The sequence below is a fragment of the Chelonia mydas genome, chromosome 1 (genome assembly GCF_015237465.2).
Source record: "Chelonia mydas isolate rCheMyd1 chromosome 1, rCheMyd1.pri.v2, whole genome shotgun sequence".
In the NCBI taxonomy this organism is placed as follows: domain Eukaryota; kingdom Metazoa; phylum Chordata; order Testudines; family Cheloniidae; genus Chelonia; species Chelonia mydas.
In genome coordinates, this window is record NC_057849.1 from 139964591 (window position 1) to 139982503 (window position 17913).

Genomic DNA, 17913 nt, shown 5'->3' on the forward strand with positions numbered 1-17913 from the left:
CCGTCAGCCAAGTAGGATCTTTGTTTTAAGAGGTTCAAAGCAGCTACAGACAAATGTGTCTTAAACTTACCTCTGGATTCACTACCATCACTCCCTCATAATTCCTATTGTGTAGTTCATAAATATTATGAACATTTGCCCTGTTTTCCTCTTTCCAGTTTCTTAAACTCGTGCTGGAGAAAGAGTCTCCACTCGAGGTCCTGCTGACATTTGGCTAATTTTCCTGTCTTATTTGTCAAATTGTAATTGCTTTTTATTAAATTGTCTCCTGTTTCTTTTGTAACACAGTTTTCTAAGTGTTATGTTACAGCTTGTGATGGAATGCAACAGACATGAAGCCTTTGTAATGGTCAAAGATTAAGCACTTTTTAGAAATAGAGCTCCCCACATCACTTAATCCAAGCAGTTGACAGTTTACTAAAGCAATTAGAAGCAATCTACCACTCTATAAATAGGACATTAATTTCCTTATTAAACCTCAGGAGAGCCAACACTTTGATTCCCTAAGGGAAGGAAACTTTCACTGACAAGCAGCTTAATATTCAAAGTCTGCAGCACGAAATACCGGATTCTGCACACACAGCAGAATCATGTTGTGGTTCTATTTATGTTTCAAGCAAAAGAGTGTTCCATTCCCCTTTAGCCCCTGATTCCATCAGAAAAGTAAAGTGTGGTGATCCCCTTGCAAAAGCCAGTTTTCCCCCTTGTAGCTCATAAGATAGGTATGAATGTGAACAAATAACCTGTGCCAAAATACCTCATTTAAACTGTCATTCTCAATCAATTTTCAGTATAAGAGAAGCACTTCCATTGAGCTGATCTGTGCACAGTTCTTTCTTATTGCAGCCAACAGTGAAACAAAATGTCCTCTCCCCTTTCTGCAACTCTTTTGATTGGGTGTTAGCTTCAATACATTGAGAAACAATACTGAGTGTTATTCTCCCAACTTCTCTTTTCTGGTGTAGAATTCTAAGCAATGGCACACAGTAGAGTCTGATACAAATTTCATTGAAGTCAATGGAAAAACACCTACTAACTTCAATGGAGCTGAATCTGCCCATAGTCACCTATTTTCTATTTGTATCAGCCTCCTAGCAGATATGTGAGTGAATAGTCCCAGATCTAAAGATTTAAACCTACCGTAGCTATAGTAAGAAAGAGGCCGAGAATGAGTGCATCAATACTTACATATAATCTAAGTAACTGGATGAAAAATTGTAGCTGCAGAAGCTTGCCGGGAAACTTTGCCAGAGGTCTATAACATTAATTGGCTCTCTAAATGCTGCACATAACAAGAAGCCAAGACTCCAATTTAAAGAGTTGTATATCAAAATTCAATAGGACACCTGGAGCAAGGTTTTAATTTATTTTTAAGTTGTACTCACCCAGTCTTCATGGAACCATTTGTTGCACAACACCAAATATATTTCAAACCATTTGCCCCTCTGGGTTTTACATATACAACTGCAGATTTGCCTATCAAATTTCTAAATCACTTTCAGGTATCACAGTGGTTTCCAACATGGCAAGTTTTATTTAGATGTAACATAATCTAAAATTTTTGTTTTTCCTTTCCAAACTCCATTTGTGATTGAGGTCCTGACAAAACTTCCCCTAGATCACCACTAAACAAAGATATGATTTACAGAAAAGGACATTAATGTAGTTGAGAAAAAAAATGTAAAATACCAAGATTTTCATTAAAGATAAAGCACCGTAAAAGGCTGGTTCTAATCTCTGCAGTATAGCATGTAAAACTAGAACCTGGTCTTGAGGCTTAAACTATGGCAGTAATGTGTTATGAATATATTTTGCGAGGAGGGGTGGGTGTTGTTTGTTTTTTAAAAATAACAGCTGGGTACTGGATGGCTCAGAATGACTGTTAATAGGACGTAGGTATTCATCTCTAGAACTTGGATTCTAGCCTTAGCAATGGCAAATGAAAGTAGTTACTCATCAAATGGCTGTTTGGTGGCACATGTGAAATGAATAATTTTATGAGAGAGCATTTAGTCCACTCTTCAGGAGAAAGAGGTGTACAGCTAAAACACCATGGATACTTTGGTCAGTAGTCTCATCAGAAAGGCCAGGGAATGAAATGATCTATCCTGTCATTCCTATAGAGGTTCCCTCTAGGTAGAAACCCACCACTGAGAACATGAGGGGAACCATGCATTACTGCTGTCTATTCCATAGAAAAATAGAGGACTTCACTCTGAAGTGCCAGACTGACAGTATTAAATTCCTTTAATTTTTCTTGTGCTTTATGAGCTCCTCTGGCATTATGCATGCCAGTTACTTTCTTCATAATTAAATCAAGCAAAAAGTCACACTAGGATGCCTTGTGTTGTTAAGAGGTCTCGGTGACTAATTCATAACAAATATATTTGTTATTTTCTGTTCTCAAATTGTCTACAAGCAGATCACTGTGTTACCAACTCACCTAATAATTTCTCTGACTAATTCATAGTCTGTAGCTCATTTGCTAACCATTTATTGCATGCATTCAACATTTGACATTGAAGTTGTATTGGTTGTATTCATGATATGTTTCTGTTCCCTAACTAGATAAGTGTAATTTTTAGAAACTGATTTCTTGTGGAAACACTTGTGATAAATTTTAAATTTGTTTTCTGTGAATATTCTGCAATGTTTGCTTATATTTTTTCTGTTTTCATGACTGCTGCTGCTAGTAAACTCCTTTGCAAAAGCATTAATAGAAACAGAACAGAAAAGATCAAAAGTGAAGTTCAAACATTTGAATGAATATTCACAGAATTTTTTTACACTATTTGCCCACTTTATATGTTAAACACAATTCTAGCTATCTGAATTACTGTGGTAGGTAGAGGCCTGGGCAAACGCTCACAGGTTGCGTTTTTCATACTTCCCATTGAAAAGTTTCTATTCCTTAGCAAAAGGATAAGGACTGCAAGTTTTGCTCAATTATCTTAATTAATAGAAAGCTATTAGTTAGATCACAGCTTGGTAATTATTTTAGCCCCAAAATATATGCCACTAAAATCATTTTTACAGAACTCTTCTAATGAGCAGCTATTCCTGTAGTGCAATTGCTTTTAAATCTCATGAGGCTAATCTCATGACTGTTCCAGTTCACATCTCTCAGCACTCAAAGACATAAATCAGTTTTCAAGTTGTTAATTTGTCAGTACTCTATGCTTTTTAACCACAGAGACAAAACCATTTGCTCTTTTCAGTTGGCTATTAGATTATTAAATTATTTACATCCATAAATACTGTCAATGCCACATGACATTAACCGCATCATCTGTGAATTTTACAACTTCCCTTTCTATGAGTTCCATACTTAAGTTTGCTGCAAGTTATCTGCTGACATAAATGGAGAATCATCATTGGATATAATGGTGTGGGACCCTAGTTCAAAGACAGGCCCATGGAACATGACAAATTCATAGTGAAGGACCTTACCTGAAATCAGTCATTCATCTATGCTTAACCAAGGTAGTATTCCATCCATGGTACTTCAGCATCAACAGGTCTTTGGAGCTTGTTGGAGGTGTTACATTTATCAACATCAAGGTTAGACTTTTTGGTAGAACATGTACATAAGTAAATATGATAAACCTTCTTGCTAAATATATCTTTGTCATCTTTAAATGGGGTTTCAGAATTTCCCAGAAGGAACAGGTTATGAATTAATAAACATTTTAATTAAATAAGTGTAATCTAGAGATAGGTAGCACCTGCAAAGTTTAGAACTGAATTCAAACTTTACCTGTGCCTAAGTATTCATACCTGGGGTTCCAGCTTGGGTTCATGTGTAGTCTTAGGCCTTATTTTTGCAACTGGATCCATGCAGAATCCATGGATTTATGGACTTTAAAGACAGAGGAGAGCATCATGATAATCTAGTCTGAGCCCCTGCACATTGCAGGCCCCAGAACCTCACCCAGCCACTCCTGTAATAGACCCATAACCTCTGGTTAAGTAACTCAAGTCCTCAAATCATGATTTAAAGACTTCATGTTACAGAGAATCCACCATTTACTCTAGTTCAAACCAGCAACTGATCCCTGCCCAACACTGCAGAAGGAGACGAGAAAATGCCAGGGTCTCTAACCTGGGGAAAAATTCCTTCCCGACCCGAAATATGGTGATCTGTCAGATGCTGAGCATGTGGACAAGACCCACCAACCAGACAACTGGGAAAGAATTATCTATAGTAACTCAGAGCCCTCCCCATCTAGTGTCCCAATTCTGGCCGTTGGAAATACACTAGACCCTCGCTAGAACGCAGGCTTTAGGATCCATGCCAAGTACCGCATTATAGTGGGGACCGTGTTAAAATGAAATTACTATATACAGTAAATGTCACATCCATAAAGTATAGAAAACCTTAGAAAATAAACTCCAACTAGAAGGAAACAATAAATGAGAAAAAAAAGTGTTGCTTTATTAGAGATTTAAAGTAGACATTTCAATAAACTAGTCTAGTTTTTCTTTAAAAAAGTTGGTGAGTTGCTTTTGCTTCTTGCTGCTGTGTCGCTTCCGGTTAGCAAACTGCAAAAGACTACGTAGCTGCATAATTTTTATAGGCTCAACGTCTTACATCTTAAACCATCTCAAAGCAGTCTCTAAGCCAGCTACGGTCACAGTTGACGTTGAAACGTCATCCACTTCATCTTCCTCTTCTTCCATGGTGAAGGCCAATTCTTCAGCTTCTGGAACGTTGTTTGGTCGTACTGCCTGAAGAATTTGGTCATCCGTTAAACTTTCAGTAATGGGAAAAAATCCTTCTGCTTCATCGTCGCCTCTTATCCAGGACTCGATATTTTGTGGCAGAACTGTTACCCCGAGCCCGGGCAGCTGCTGGCACAGCTCCTGCATCCACTCCATGTCTGTTTTTCCAACTTCCTCCTCTGTAAATCCCTTCAAGTCGAATTCTTCGTCAGACTGTGATCTGCTTTCTTCATTTTCTTCCAGGAGCGGGCAGCCAAACGACTCTCTCAGTCCCACCATCCAACAGTGGTTTATCGTTTCAATAAATTCCAGGAATTGCCGCCAATGTAAAAGAAGTCTTTTATAGTCAACGTCTTCAGAAAATCAGTGACAGACAACTCACTTTCTATCATTTGTCCTACCAAGTTCCATAGATAGTGCTGCAAAAAATGGCAATAACACCTTGATCAAGTGGCTGGATTTTGGAAGTCGTGTTTTTAGGTAAGTATTCAACCAGTATTTTACCGTCATGGGTTCGGAGTCTTTTGGCCGGAGGATGCACTGGACAGTTGTCTAGCAAAAGAACGGCCTTTTCTTCTAAGCGTTTTGCCCACAAATGCTTTCGCACAGAAGGGACAAATTCAGTGAAGAATCATTGTTCAAAAATCTCTCTTGTCATCCAGGAATTTTTGGAGTTCTTCTATGAAAACGGCAGGCAATTCACATTTATGTGATGAAAGCACAGAGGCATGCGAGACTTTCCAATGCACAATGGTTTTAATTTATGCTTGCCTGTTGCAGTCACACAAAACAATAAAGTAAGGTGATCTTTTGCCTGTTTATATCCTTCTTTATTACGTTCATCTGTTCTGACAGCCAGGGCTTTATTGGGCAACATTTTATAATAAATTCCTGTTTCGTCCGCATTGTAAACCTGTTCCTCTGAGCAACCCTCTGCCTTTAAAATTTCCCTCAGCTTCTCAGGGTACGATTGCGCGGCGTCTGCGTCAGCAGAGCGTTTTTCTCCCAAAACTGCAATCTGAAAGATTCCGTGTCTTTTCTGAAATCACCATAGCCAACCTGAACTTGCCTTAAAATTGCTGAATACCCATTAAGTTCCCGGTCAAATTTTTCCACTTGCATGGCTATAAGCGGACCAGAGATTGGAATGCCTTTCTGCTGTTCTTGCACAAACCACATGTACACCACAGAATCAAGACCAGCATCATTCACTAAATGGGCTTGTTTTCTCTGAAGGCCATGCTTTTCATCCAGGTTATGAATGTAAGTCCTTGTCAGCATTTTTTAACAATCCACAAAAGGTGGACTCGTTAATGCTAATATCACGGCTAATCTTTGCCTGGGTTTTGCCATTTCTAAGTCATTCGATAGCATCCAATTTCTCCTGCACTGAGTAAGCCTTCCTTTTGCTCGACATTTCTGACATCTTTCTAAAGATGAATACTGTACCTGTAAATTTTTGTTACATTATATTTGTATGGCATTCTAGGCCTAAAGCAATCGTCTTGGGCTTGTCTACACTACCGCGCGGGGTCGATCTAAGATACACAACTTCAGCTATGTGAATAGCTGACGCTCTCCCGTCGACTGCGCTTGCGCTCCTCATTCTGATGGAGTACTAGAGTCAACAGGAGAGTGCTCAGCGGTCGATTTATCGCGTCTATACTCAAAAAAATTGTACTGTACAGTACTTAAATTTGGGATCCATGGCTGCAACCACATTATATCCGAATTCGCGTTAGATAGATGTGCGTTCTAGCGAGGGTCCAGTGTATTCGCTAATAGCAGTCACAGATGGGCCACATGCCATTGTAGGCAATCTTATACCATCTCCTCCATAAACTTTTCAAGCTGCGTCCTAAAACAAGTTAGGATTTTTGCCCCCACTGCTCCTCTTGGGAGGCTGTTCCAGAACTTCACTCCTCTGATGATTAGAAACCATCTAATTTCAAGCCTAAACTTGTTGATGGCCAGTTTATATTCATTTGTTCTTGTGCCAACATTGTCCCTTAACTAACTCCTCTCTCTCCCTGGTGTTTATTCCTCTGATGTATTTATAGAAAGCAATCGTATCGCCCCTGAGCCTTTGATTTGTTAGGCTAAAAAAGCCAAGCTCCTTCAGTCTCCTCTTGTAAGTCTTTCTCTAATTATCAGCCCTTCTCTGCACTTATTCCAGTTTGAATTTATATTTCTTTAACATGGGAGACCAGAATTGTACACAGTATTCCTGATGATGTCTCACCATTGTCTTGTATAATGGTAATAATGCTTCTACTGGAAATACCTCCCCGATGCATCCTAGGATTGCATTATCAAGGTGAGCTCCCTTGAGGTCAGGTTAATATCCAGATAAGGGCTTTAGATGATATTTCAGTTAGATTAGCTTTCTAAGAAGTATTAAAAACTTAGAATGACTGTTCTTCCTTGAGTTACTTCCCAGAGTTCTCTCCTGCTAGTTCCTTGAAACCTTAATTCCACTTAGCAAGTTCCTGACAGATTGTTAATTGCTTTTTATTTCTTCATCACTGCATGTTCACCCACTCATTTGTTCTCGGGTTTTGTTGTTGTTGTTTTAATATACTACAGTATATTGCTAAGGTCACACTTCAATATTTCATCTGGGTGACACAATGCTGAAGTAGCTTAGTTTATAGGCCATGAAATTTTGATGAGATTTAGTTCATTTTGCATGAAAATCAAGAAGCTGGGGCAGCAAAGTTCATTCATGGAAAGTGCTTTCTCAGTGGGAGAATCTCAAGTTGAACTTGTTCCTTGATTAAAACTATTTTTCCCCTGAGCTCCCACCATCACTAAGCTTGTTATTTCATTTCCTGAGGCCCCAGAACTTTTTTAAATAAGAGTTTCCATATGAAAATATTAAGCCTCAAATATAATTTCAGCCTACCTTCAACTACACTATGGAAGGTGAAATATCTGAATTTCTGTTTTGATAGTGGACTTATGAGTAGAGTATCAGATTAAGTGTTTTGTTATAAAACCAAGCGATATCTACCTGATGTTGAATGCCTTCTGATGAAGTGTATTTCAGTCTTTTATTTTACAAATTCGTATTTGATTTTGACTATAAATGTGCACTCATTGTAAAGACACTGGGTGGATATAGCTAGAACAATATCAAACTGTTGACACATGCCAAAAAATGAACTTCCCTTAAATACATTCCAATCAGCCTACATTTACCATTCATGTGAAACCTTGAGTGAACAGATAAACCTTGCATTATGCCTTGAAAGTCAGATTTAAGCTCTGTCACAGCACAGGAAGAAATGAATTCCAGAGTATAGAGCCATTCACACAACCTGTCCTCTAGACTTCAAATCTAGGGACTGTTAGCAGAAGTATCCTTTTTCTCTGTTGTTTGCTACTCTCCCTTCACTCCATTCTATCTCTAGCAACCAGAATTCAAAATCATGTGAGGATCAAACACAGACCTTGAATTGTACCTGGAAGCAAACTGGGAGATAGTCTATGCAGAATACATACAAGATACTTCACATGACTATTATCACTAAGTAGAGCTGGCTGAATACTGAGAAACTTGATTCACAAATTTATTTGCAAATTTGAGGCTTGAGTTAAACTAGCTACTATTCATGGGGTCTCATTATTCTTTCAATACTTTGAAATTGGCTGGTATTTGAAAAGTCCTACTGGTAATTCAGTATTCACAATAGGTGAAATTCAGCTCCATGCAGAGGACCAGCACAAAGCCTATATACCACTTAAGTCCTCCTTTGAGGGGTAGATCATAATCTCTTGTAGAATATCATAGTTCTATTGATTTTAATGGAGCTATGACAATATCTGGTACCAGGTGAGGATCTGCTAGAGATTTTAACTGGGACTGATGGTGCACAGGCCTTGTGCTGAAATTCATCCCCAAGAAGAGGATTATCTAGTTTGCTACTCATTATTTTTTCCTGCTTCATAGATTTTAAGGTCAGAAGACTTCAGTTATCCAATCAGGGAATAGAATCATGGAATATCAGGGTTGAAAGGGACCTCAGGAGATCATCTAGTCCAACCCCCTGCTCAAAGCAGGACCAATCCCCAATTTTTGCCCCAGATCCCTAAATGGCCCCCTCAGGGATTGAGCTCACAACCCTGGGTTTAGCAGGCCAATGCTCAAACCACTGAGCTATCCCTCCCCTAGAAACAATGCCATGTGACTTAAGTAACCCGTGCCGATGGTCAAAGTGAACAATTCATAAACAACCCATACACTGAAAATCATTCCTCCGAACTACTCCATAAGCCAATACAGATGCCAAATATGTTCTGAGCCGATAAGACTGGTTCACAAATGATACATAAACCTACAAACAAAAACAAAATCTGTTGAAAGTTTGATTCAGACAAACAATACTCAAATAGCTGTAAGACCCAAACTAGTCTAAACTTCAAAGTGGTCTTCAGTACATATAGAACACACTGTGGTATCCAATCTGAGGTTTACTAAGGCTCAGTTAACTGGAGCAAAGTCTGCCTGAGAGAAAAACAGTTGCAACCCCATAGCTAAATGGGAATAGAAAAAGGCACTTGTAGTCATGACTGGAACCTGGGGAGAGCCCTCCAATGTGATCATCACTGAGAAAGGGCAGGCCCTCACCATCTCAGAGAGGTCAGTAACTATCTCTGTCATATTCTTTCCTCTATGTACCAGCATAGTTTCTGTCTGGTCTAAAGTGAGCTTCATCCACACCTCTGTCTTGGGCAGAATCCATCCCAAATACAGTGAAAAAGAGAAATAGAAAAGTCAGTAGGAGCCTAAACCAGGGGTCGGCAACCTTTCAGAAGTGGTGTGCCGAGTCTTCATTTATTGACTCTAATTTACGGTTTCGTGTGCCAGTAATACATTTTAATGTTTTTAGAAGGCCTCTCTCTATAAGTCTATAATATATAACTAAACTATTGTTGTATGTAAAGTAAATAAGGTTTTTAAAATGTTTAAGAAGATTAATTTAAAATTAAGTTAAAATGCAGAGCCCCCCGGACCGGTGGCCAGGACCCAGGCAGTGCGAGTGCCACTGAAAATCAGCTCACATGCCGCCTTTGGCACGTGTGCCATAGGTTGCCTACCCGTGGCCTAAACCATCTTCATTTTTTAATAGCCTCTGATATACAGGTACCTTGCACACAAGGGGGTGACAATGAAAGCTTCCAGGGCAAAAGCACTTTTGCTCAATCCCCTCTACCCCTCTTTTCCCCCCCCCAAGAATTTTCCAGAAGGAAGTCATAGAGCCACTGGAGTACACCTGTATCTACCTCAACAGAGCCAAAGGCAAGCCAGCAGAACCTTTTGGTCAATGGTATCAAAGGCTGCTCACTGATCTAAAAGAATCAGCCTGGTAATTTAACCTTTGTCCTTCACCAAGAGGTGAACACTGACCAATTAAACCAGAGCAGTGACTATACCATATGCATACCCCTGCCTCACAGGGCATTGTGAGAGCATGTATGAGAGCTGTTCAGATACTACTGTGATGGGGCGGGGGGGCACATAGGTACATGCATAAGCAAACTTCCACTCCAGCCACCCTTTGTCCGGATATGGCTCTCATCACCTAAAGTATAAGAAGATTGCTGATAAATATTTATTAAGGCAAATGGTACTGCTGCTACACAGGTCTTGCTAAGTCTTATTATAGTGGAGGCAAAATGTATATACTGTTGTTTATACTGTTGATGCATCCGATGAAGCAAGCTGTAGCTCATGAAAGCTTACGCTCAAATAAATTGGTTAGTCTCTAAGGTGCCACTAGTACTCCTTTTCTTTTTACTGTTTGAAACCAGATTTCAGCTCAGCATTGACTGGAAATGCTAAGAGACGAGACAGACAGGACCAAGGATGAGTCTGAAAGCCTAACCTCAGAGCTCTAATAAATACCATGATGATTTATGATCTTAAAACGTCTTCATATTTAGTAGCTTGGACATGTAAATTCAGATTAGTTATATGCATCTCATTTCCCTCATTTTGTAGAATAACTGTATTGTTTATGGCAGTTTTATATGTTGGAAAAGTTAAAATTTACAAACAGTTTTTAAAGCTACAAGACCGCATATGTTATTTAGCAAAGTTATGATATCACCACTGGTAAATTTCTCTTCATCTTTAAAGAATTCGGGTCCCTAGGGTAAAGATTTTGCCCTATTACTCAATGCAGAAAGGCAAACAGAGATAGGCAAAGGAACAGACCAAATAACAGCTCTAATTAGATATGGGCCCAAGCTATGGAGGGCAGAACTGAATTCGTAGCCACAGCGTCATTTCCTAATAGTTCAGGAATTAAACTTGGCCCCACTGAGAGTTTTTCCATTGACTTCAATAGGGCAAGAATTTCATTCCAAAATTTCAGAGGTTCATATTTTACTTTGGGCCCATTATGAAGTGATAGGCCTGAGCTGCAAGTTTCAGAACCACATCTGGATGCAAACACCAGGGGAGATGCTCAAGTTCATTGTAGTTTGGGCCAGTCTGTGTTCCTAACTGGTTCCTAAATATTTATATGATATGTCATTGCTTGTTACAATTGTTTCCTGGGATGGTTATGTGTTAGGGGCAACCAGGATGCTATTCTGGTTGCCCCAACACATATACTGTTTCATATGCAGTCTTTTCAAAACACTCTTGTTGATTCGATGGTTGGTGAGACCCAGAAAGAAACACTGTTCATAATATTCTTTGTTCTCCTATTTCACTGCAGCTATAATGCAGATTTTATATAACTGCAGGACAGTTCAGTGATGATCCCTGCAGTATTTACTTGGCATTACCTGACTGTTAACAATTTCTGTTATTGAGAAAATACTTAGATATTGGGACAAAGTTCTTCCTCTGCCTTGGTGGGTCCTGCGCTTATTGGCAGATTTTCTCACCTCAGTGGCTCACGGCAGCCCTCAGTTTGGCCACTTTCGTGGCTCAAATCTGCTGTTCACTCAGTTAGCCTCATCACTGGCCAGCATGGGGAAATGAAGAAGAACATTCCCCGCAGTCTCTGCCGATCCACCTTGTAGATCGGGGAACAGGCCAGAGATCTTCCCCTCTGGTGGGACCCACAGTCCAGTTCAACTCCTCCAGTATCAAGTAGGGAGTTGGGGGAATGGAGGGATGGGGGGAACCGGGGACCGGCCTCTACTCTGGGTTCCAGCCCAGGGCCCTGTGGATTGCAGCTGTCTACAGTGGCTCCTGTAACAGCTGCGTGACAGCTACAACTCCCTGGGCTACGTCCCCATGGCCTCCTCCCAACACCTTCTTTATTCTCACCACAGGACCTTCCTCCTGATGTCTGATAATGCTTGTACTTCTCAGTCTTCCAGTAGTACGCCTTCTCACTCTCAGCTTCTTGCGCCTTTTGCTCCCAGCTTCTCGCACACACCACAAACTGAAGTGAGCTCCTTTTTAAACCCAGGTGCCCTGATTAGCCTGCCTTAACTGATTCTAGCAGCTTCTTGATTGGCTGTAGGTGTTCTAATCAGCCTGTCTGCCTTAATTGTTTCCAGAAAGTTCCTGATTGTTCTGGAACCTTCCCTGTTACCTTACACAGGGAAAAGGGACCTACTTAACCTGGGGCTAATATATCTGCCTTCTATCACTCTCCTGTAGCCATCTGGCCCGACCCTGTCACAATATGTACTCTCAAATTCGAATAGAAAGAGCTCACGTGCAAAAAAGAAAGCAGGGCCCAATCCTGCAAAATGTTCATCACCTACTGTTCCCGTCCCACTGAAGATGGTGGAAGTTTAGGGTGCTCAGCACCTTGCAGGAACAGGTTCTTAAAGATTTGGCCATTCACATATTTAAATACTGAGATTGACAATGGAACTTTCTATCAGAAAGGTAAAACTCATCTGTGCAGGAGATAGAGCTTCCTCCAGGGCCTGCCTGAAACTGTGATACGAACTCCCACAAGAACTGAGGACCATCACAAACCTCACCACCTTCTGCACTGAATGCAAAGCCCACCTTTTTGAGTTGGCCTTCTCTAACATAAACACATAGCAGCACATACATTTGAAACAAAAACAAAACCCTACCAAAACAAAACACTGCACAACACACACAAGTGTCCCCTGGGGAGAGAAGATGAGAAAGAAGAAACCTCCAATGACATATGTTGGTCATATTGTTTAATGCACTACTGGAAGGATGGTATAAGAACCTTTATAGAATAGAACAGGCATTCGCTGCTGGGGAAGACTGAAAAGTCTTTGGAAAAATTGTTATCTTTATAAAACATGGACTTTCTTTTTCTCTTCAGATTTGTAAAAAAAATCTAAGATCATGTGAATTCAAAACCATTAAGTACATACCAGATCTAATAGCTATATTAATTCATTATAAACTTCGTTTGTGAGGATCTTATTTCACTGTCTAGGGGGTTAAATTTACAGATGTCACAAGTTAAAGATAACCTCTAGGATTAAATAAAAACTCCCATATAATAGCAACTGCATCTAACTAGAGAGAAGAATTAATTTTAAAAACTGGTTAACAGTCAGTCAGTAAATGAGCCATTAACTAATAAAATTATAGAATTTAGAATAGCTTTTCAGATTTCTTATTTTAATGTTTTTTCATGGCAAAACCAATTCTTTCTACTTTGCATCATCCACCTGGGCCCCAGCTGGGAAAAATCATTAATATTTCAGACCCACTGAGAGGCACAGCATTACATGCTGAATGGAGATAATTGAAACAGTGACAGGTATTTCTGAAACTGTTTTTGAAATTCCTTTGAAATATATGTACAAATCTAGTAAATAATTATTTACTAATCTAAAGACAACACCGCAGAGGGCGGGGAGCAAATCATTGGTGCCACTTTTTTTTAAGTGATCCATGCCCCAATACCTTTCTAATTTTCCACCAGGTTTGCAACAAAGGTGTCAAATCCTAAAGGCAGCAACTTCTGCTTCATGCTTCAACCTTAAAGGGCTCTCTGGCCTGCCTGGGTTAGACTCTGGAAGACACCTCTAAGGCAGCCAGGTAATGCTTGTCCAACTGTTCAACCACTCCTCCTCAGAGGTGGAGTGCCTGATTCTGGCCAGCCCAACTGCCATAATAAGCAGATGCAATATCTCTCTACCGTAATAGTTAGGTCCCTGACTGACAGCTCTGAAAGCAATACCTCAGTTGTCTGTTTCTAAAAGCCAGCGTTTCAGAAGGATTCCGTGACAGTTACCATACAGTCATTGGAGAATCTTTCACTACAGAGCTGTCCTTCTGCTCACCTCACCAAGTTTGCTACATTGCCCAGGTTCACCAAAGCTAATGGGAAGTTTATCAAAAAGTGGAGCACAAATTGGACCTATGGTCTGGATGACCAGGAAGGTAATATTAACAGGCAGCTACTTAGTTTCTCATTTCTTACCATTGATAGTAGCTTCTAATCTAAAGTACTAGGAAAGGTAAAAACAGGTACAGAAACTAAGAAGATCTCCAAGGAATCCCCAAGATCCCCAAGAATGCATTTGTCCACTCTGCTTTCACATCTGGAAATGTGGAGAAATAACTTGGAATTTTGTATTTGTTACAGCTGGCAAACAGATCCAGCTGCAGTGACCACATCTGTCATGGAAGACAAGGCCTTCGCAGAGAAGCTAAATGAATTATTTGCTCAGTCTTTACTGCAGAGTATAGGGGGTAGATCCCCATACCAAAGCCATCCTTTTAAGGTGACAAATCTGAGGAACTGTCCCAGATTGACTTGTCAATAGAGGAGGCTTTGGAATAAATTGATAAATTAAACAGTAATAAGTCGCCAAGACCAGATGGTATTCACTCAAGAACAGGAACTCAACTGAAGGAACTCAAATATGAAATTTCAGAACTACTAACTGTGGAATGTGACTTAAATCAGCCTCTGTACTAGATGACTAGAGGAGAGCTAACGTAATGTCAATTTTTTTTAAAGGCTCCGGAGGCAATCCTGGCAATTACAGGCCGATAAGCCTAACTTCAATAACAGGCAAATTGGTTGAAACTAGTAAAGAACAGAATTCTCAGACACACCGATAAACACGGTATGTTGGTGAAGAGTCACCATGGCTTTTGTAAAGGGAAATCATGCCTCACCAATCCACTAGAATTATTTGAGAGTATCAACAAGCACGTCAACAAGGGTGATCCAGTCAATATAGTATACTTGGACTTTCAGAAAGCCTTTGACAAGGTCCCTCGCCAAAAGCTTTTAAGCAAGCGAAGCTGTCATGGAATAAGAGGGAAGGTCCTCTCACGGATTAGTAACTGGTTAAAAGATAGGAGACAAAGGGTAGGAATAAATGGTCATTTTTCACTCAAGAAAGATCTTGGGGTCATTGTGGATAGTTCTTTGAAAACTTCTGCTCAGTGTGTAGTGGCAGAAGAAAAAAGCAAACAATGTTAGGAATCATTAGGAGAGGGATAGATAATAAAACAGAAAATATTATAATGCCAAGATACAAATCCAGAATATGCCTACACCTTGAACACTGCATGCAGTTCTGGTTACCTCATCTCAAAAAAGATATAAAAGAGTTGGAAAAGGTACAGAGAAGGGCAACAAAAATGATGAGGGGTTGCAGTTTCCATATGAGGAGAGATTAAAAAGATTGGGATTGTTCATTTTACAAAAGAGATAGCAAAGGAGAGATATGATAAACTCTATAAATCATGAATGTTGTGGAAAAAAAATAAGGAAGTGTTATTTACCCCTTTACATAATACAAGAACTAGAAGTCACCTGATGAAATTAATGGGGCAGTATGTTTAAAAACAAACAAAAGGAAGTATTTTGTGTTCACAATCTGTGGAAATCATTGCCAGGGGATGTTGTGAAGGCCAAAACTATAACTGAGTTAGAAAAAGAATTAGATAAATTTGTGAACCAAGGACCGTCACTACACTCTGTTTAGAACTCTATGCAACACAAAGATATCTAGTGGTTGCAAGTAAACATATAATTCGTCCTCAATGACACACTTCAAGGGAAAGATCTAATATCAAGGGATCTTCCTTTTGCAGGACTTCCATTCCTGACCTGGTTCCTTCCAGGTTTGATCCATGTGTTATACCTTGAAATTGATTTTAAAAAATGTCATGAAAAGAGGGAGGATTATAGACATTTCTGACCAAAAAGTTTCCTGTTTTTCCATCAGAAAGTATTTTCACTGAAATGTTCCAACCTGCTCTAGATACAAGCATATTGTTGTCAGAGGACATACGAGTGGGAATGGAACCAGGAATTGGGCCTATTTGTAGGGAACATCAATTAATATTTTAATGCATAAAACTTAGCTTTACAGCCCCTGATTTCATTTTAAAGGGGAATAAACAGAATTTTATTGAAGAATACCTTAGTCCCCAAGTTTAAAGAACCAGACTGTGTTTTTCACTCTGCCTTATTTTGGAGTAGTTTGGAGCTGCACCACCTCAGGAAGCTCTAGGAGGCGCCGTACTCACCCAGCTCTTCATGTAGGGGGAGGACACACATGCACCATGTTTTTAAAGGTACAACCTATTTATCCCCCTCTGAATGCCCAGCCAGCACCACAAAACTGTGTGAAGTGGGGAAATGGAGCCATAAAGCAGTGCTCCCCCTTCTCAGTCCTCTCCACCCTCCTTGGAGAAGTGCTGGAACTACACCCTCCTATCAATGGGACTATTTTTGTAACTCACCTTTGCTTGAGAGGTCCAGGGGGTGGGGAGGAAATACCTTCAACTGAGCTGTAAAGATGACTGGACAGTGGATCATCTGAACACCTCTCAGTCAGGAAAACTATTCATATTTGGTTCAAGAGCTGTCAAAGGGTTTGGAACAGTTCTTAGTTTATGCAATACAGTGATGTTTAGCTGTTTGAAAATACAAAGCACAATATAAATGCCAAGTATTTTTCTTCACCCATCCTAACTACAACTGAAAATGACTAATTTTGTCCCCTCTGCATACTACAAATGGGTTAACACTTTGTAAAACAAGGACAACCTTTGCAAGAAATACATGTTCCTTATTAGTAGCAAGTCTTTCTGAAGTTTTTTAAATAATCACCCTGTTTCTTTACTGCACAATAGGTAACCATGAAGCAGAGAGATCTGCAGACCTAGATACAATATACTCTTGGGGCTGCATTTAAAGAGAGCATCTGCACCCTGCAGCTGAATCATAATTTTAGTTAGCAACATCACCCTAGATATTCTGAAGTTTGCTTTAAAAGTCCAAAAGTATGTTCAGCTCACAAGTACTAAACACAAAAGACAGGATAGATTTCTTAGGCTTGGCAACAAATAGGATGAGATTTCTGTATTTGGTGCTTTTACAAGTTTCATCCCATCACAGAAACCAGCACCTCTTAAAAGAAATATTTGTCTGTTTTGGGAGGGGTTTTAAACACAAGAGCATAAGAATATAAGAACAGCCATACTGAGTCAGACCAAAGGTCCTTCTAGCCCAGTATCCTGTTTCCTGACAGTGACCAATACCATGAGCTTCGAAGGGAATAAACGGAACAGGTAATCACCAAGTGATCCATCCTCTATCGCCCATTCCCAGCTTCTGGCAAACAGAGGCTAAGGACACCATCCCTGCCCATCCTGGCTAATAGCCACTGATAGACCTATCCACCATGAACTTACCTAGTTCTTTTTTGAACTCTATTATAGTCCTGGCCTTCACAACATCCTTTGGCAAAAAATTCCACAGGTTGACTGTCCATTGTGTGAAGAAATACTTCCATTTGTTTATTTTAAATCTCCTGCCTATTAATTTCATTTGGTGACCTCAAGTTCTTGTGTTATGAGAAGGAGTAAATAGCACTTCCTTATTTACTTTCTCCAAACAAGTCATGATTTTATAGACCTCTATCATATCCCCCTTTATTCGTCTCTTTTACAAGCTGAAAAGTTCCAGTCTTATTAATCTCTCCTCGTAGGGAAGCCATTCCATATCCCTAATAATTTGTGTTGCCCTTTTCTGAAACTTTTCCAGTTCCAATATATCTTTTTTGAGATGGGGCAACCAGATCTGCACACAGTATTCAAGATGTGGGCGTACCATGGATTTATATAGAGACATCATGCTATTTTCTGTCATATTATCTATTCCTTTCCTAATGACTATAAAGGAATGGGAATCAAAAAAGCTGTCAAACGCTAAAATACAGCAGAGCTCTCAAACGGTTGCTTGGGACAAC

At 39.8% G+C, this 17913-nt stretch overlaps 1 long non-coding RNA gene across 1 annotated transcript; it reads right to left on the reverse strand.

The window, feature by feature from the left end:
- Positions 1-6712: 6712 nt before the first annotated feature.
- On the reverse strand, positions 6713-15761 carry LOC122464038. Its single transcript, XR_006287879.1, has 3 exons — positions 15752-15761; positions 12514-12518; positions 6713-6859 (listed from the first exon to the last, which is right to left on the reverse strand). It is a non-coding gene; the product is annotated as an uncharacterized LOC122464038 (long non-coding RNA).
- Between the last annotated feature and the right edge of the window lie 2152 nt (positions 15762-17913).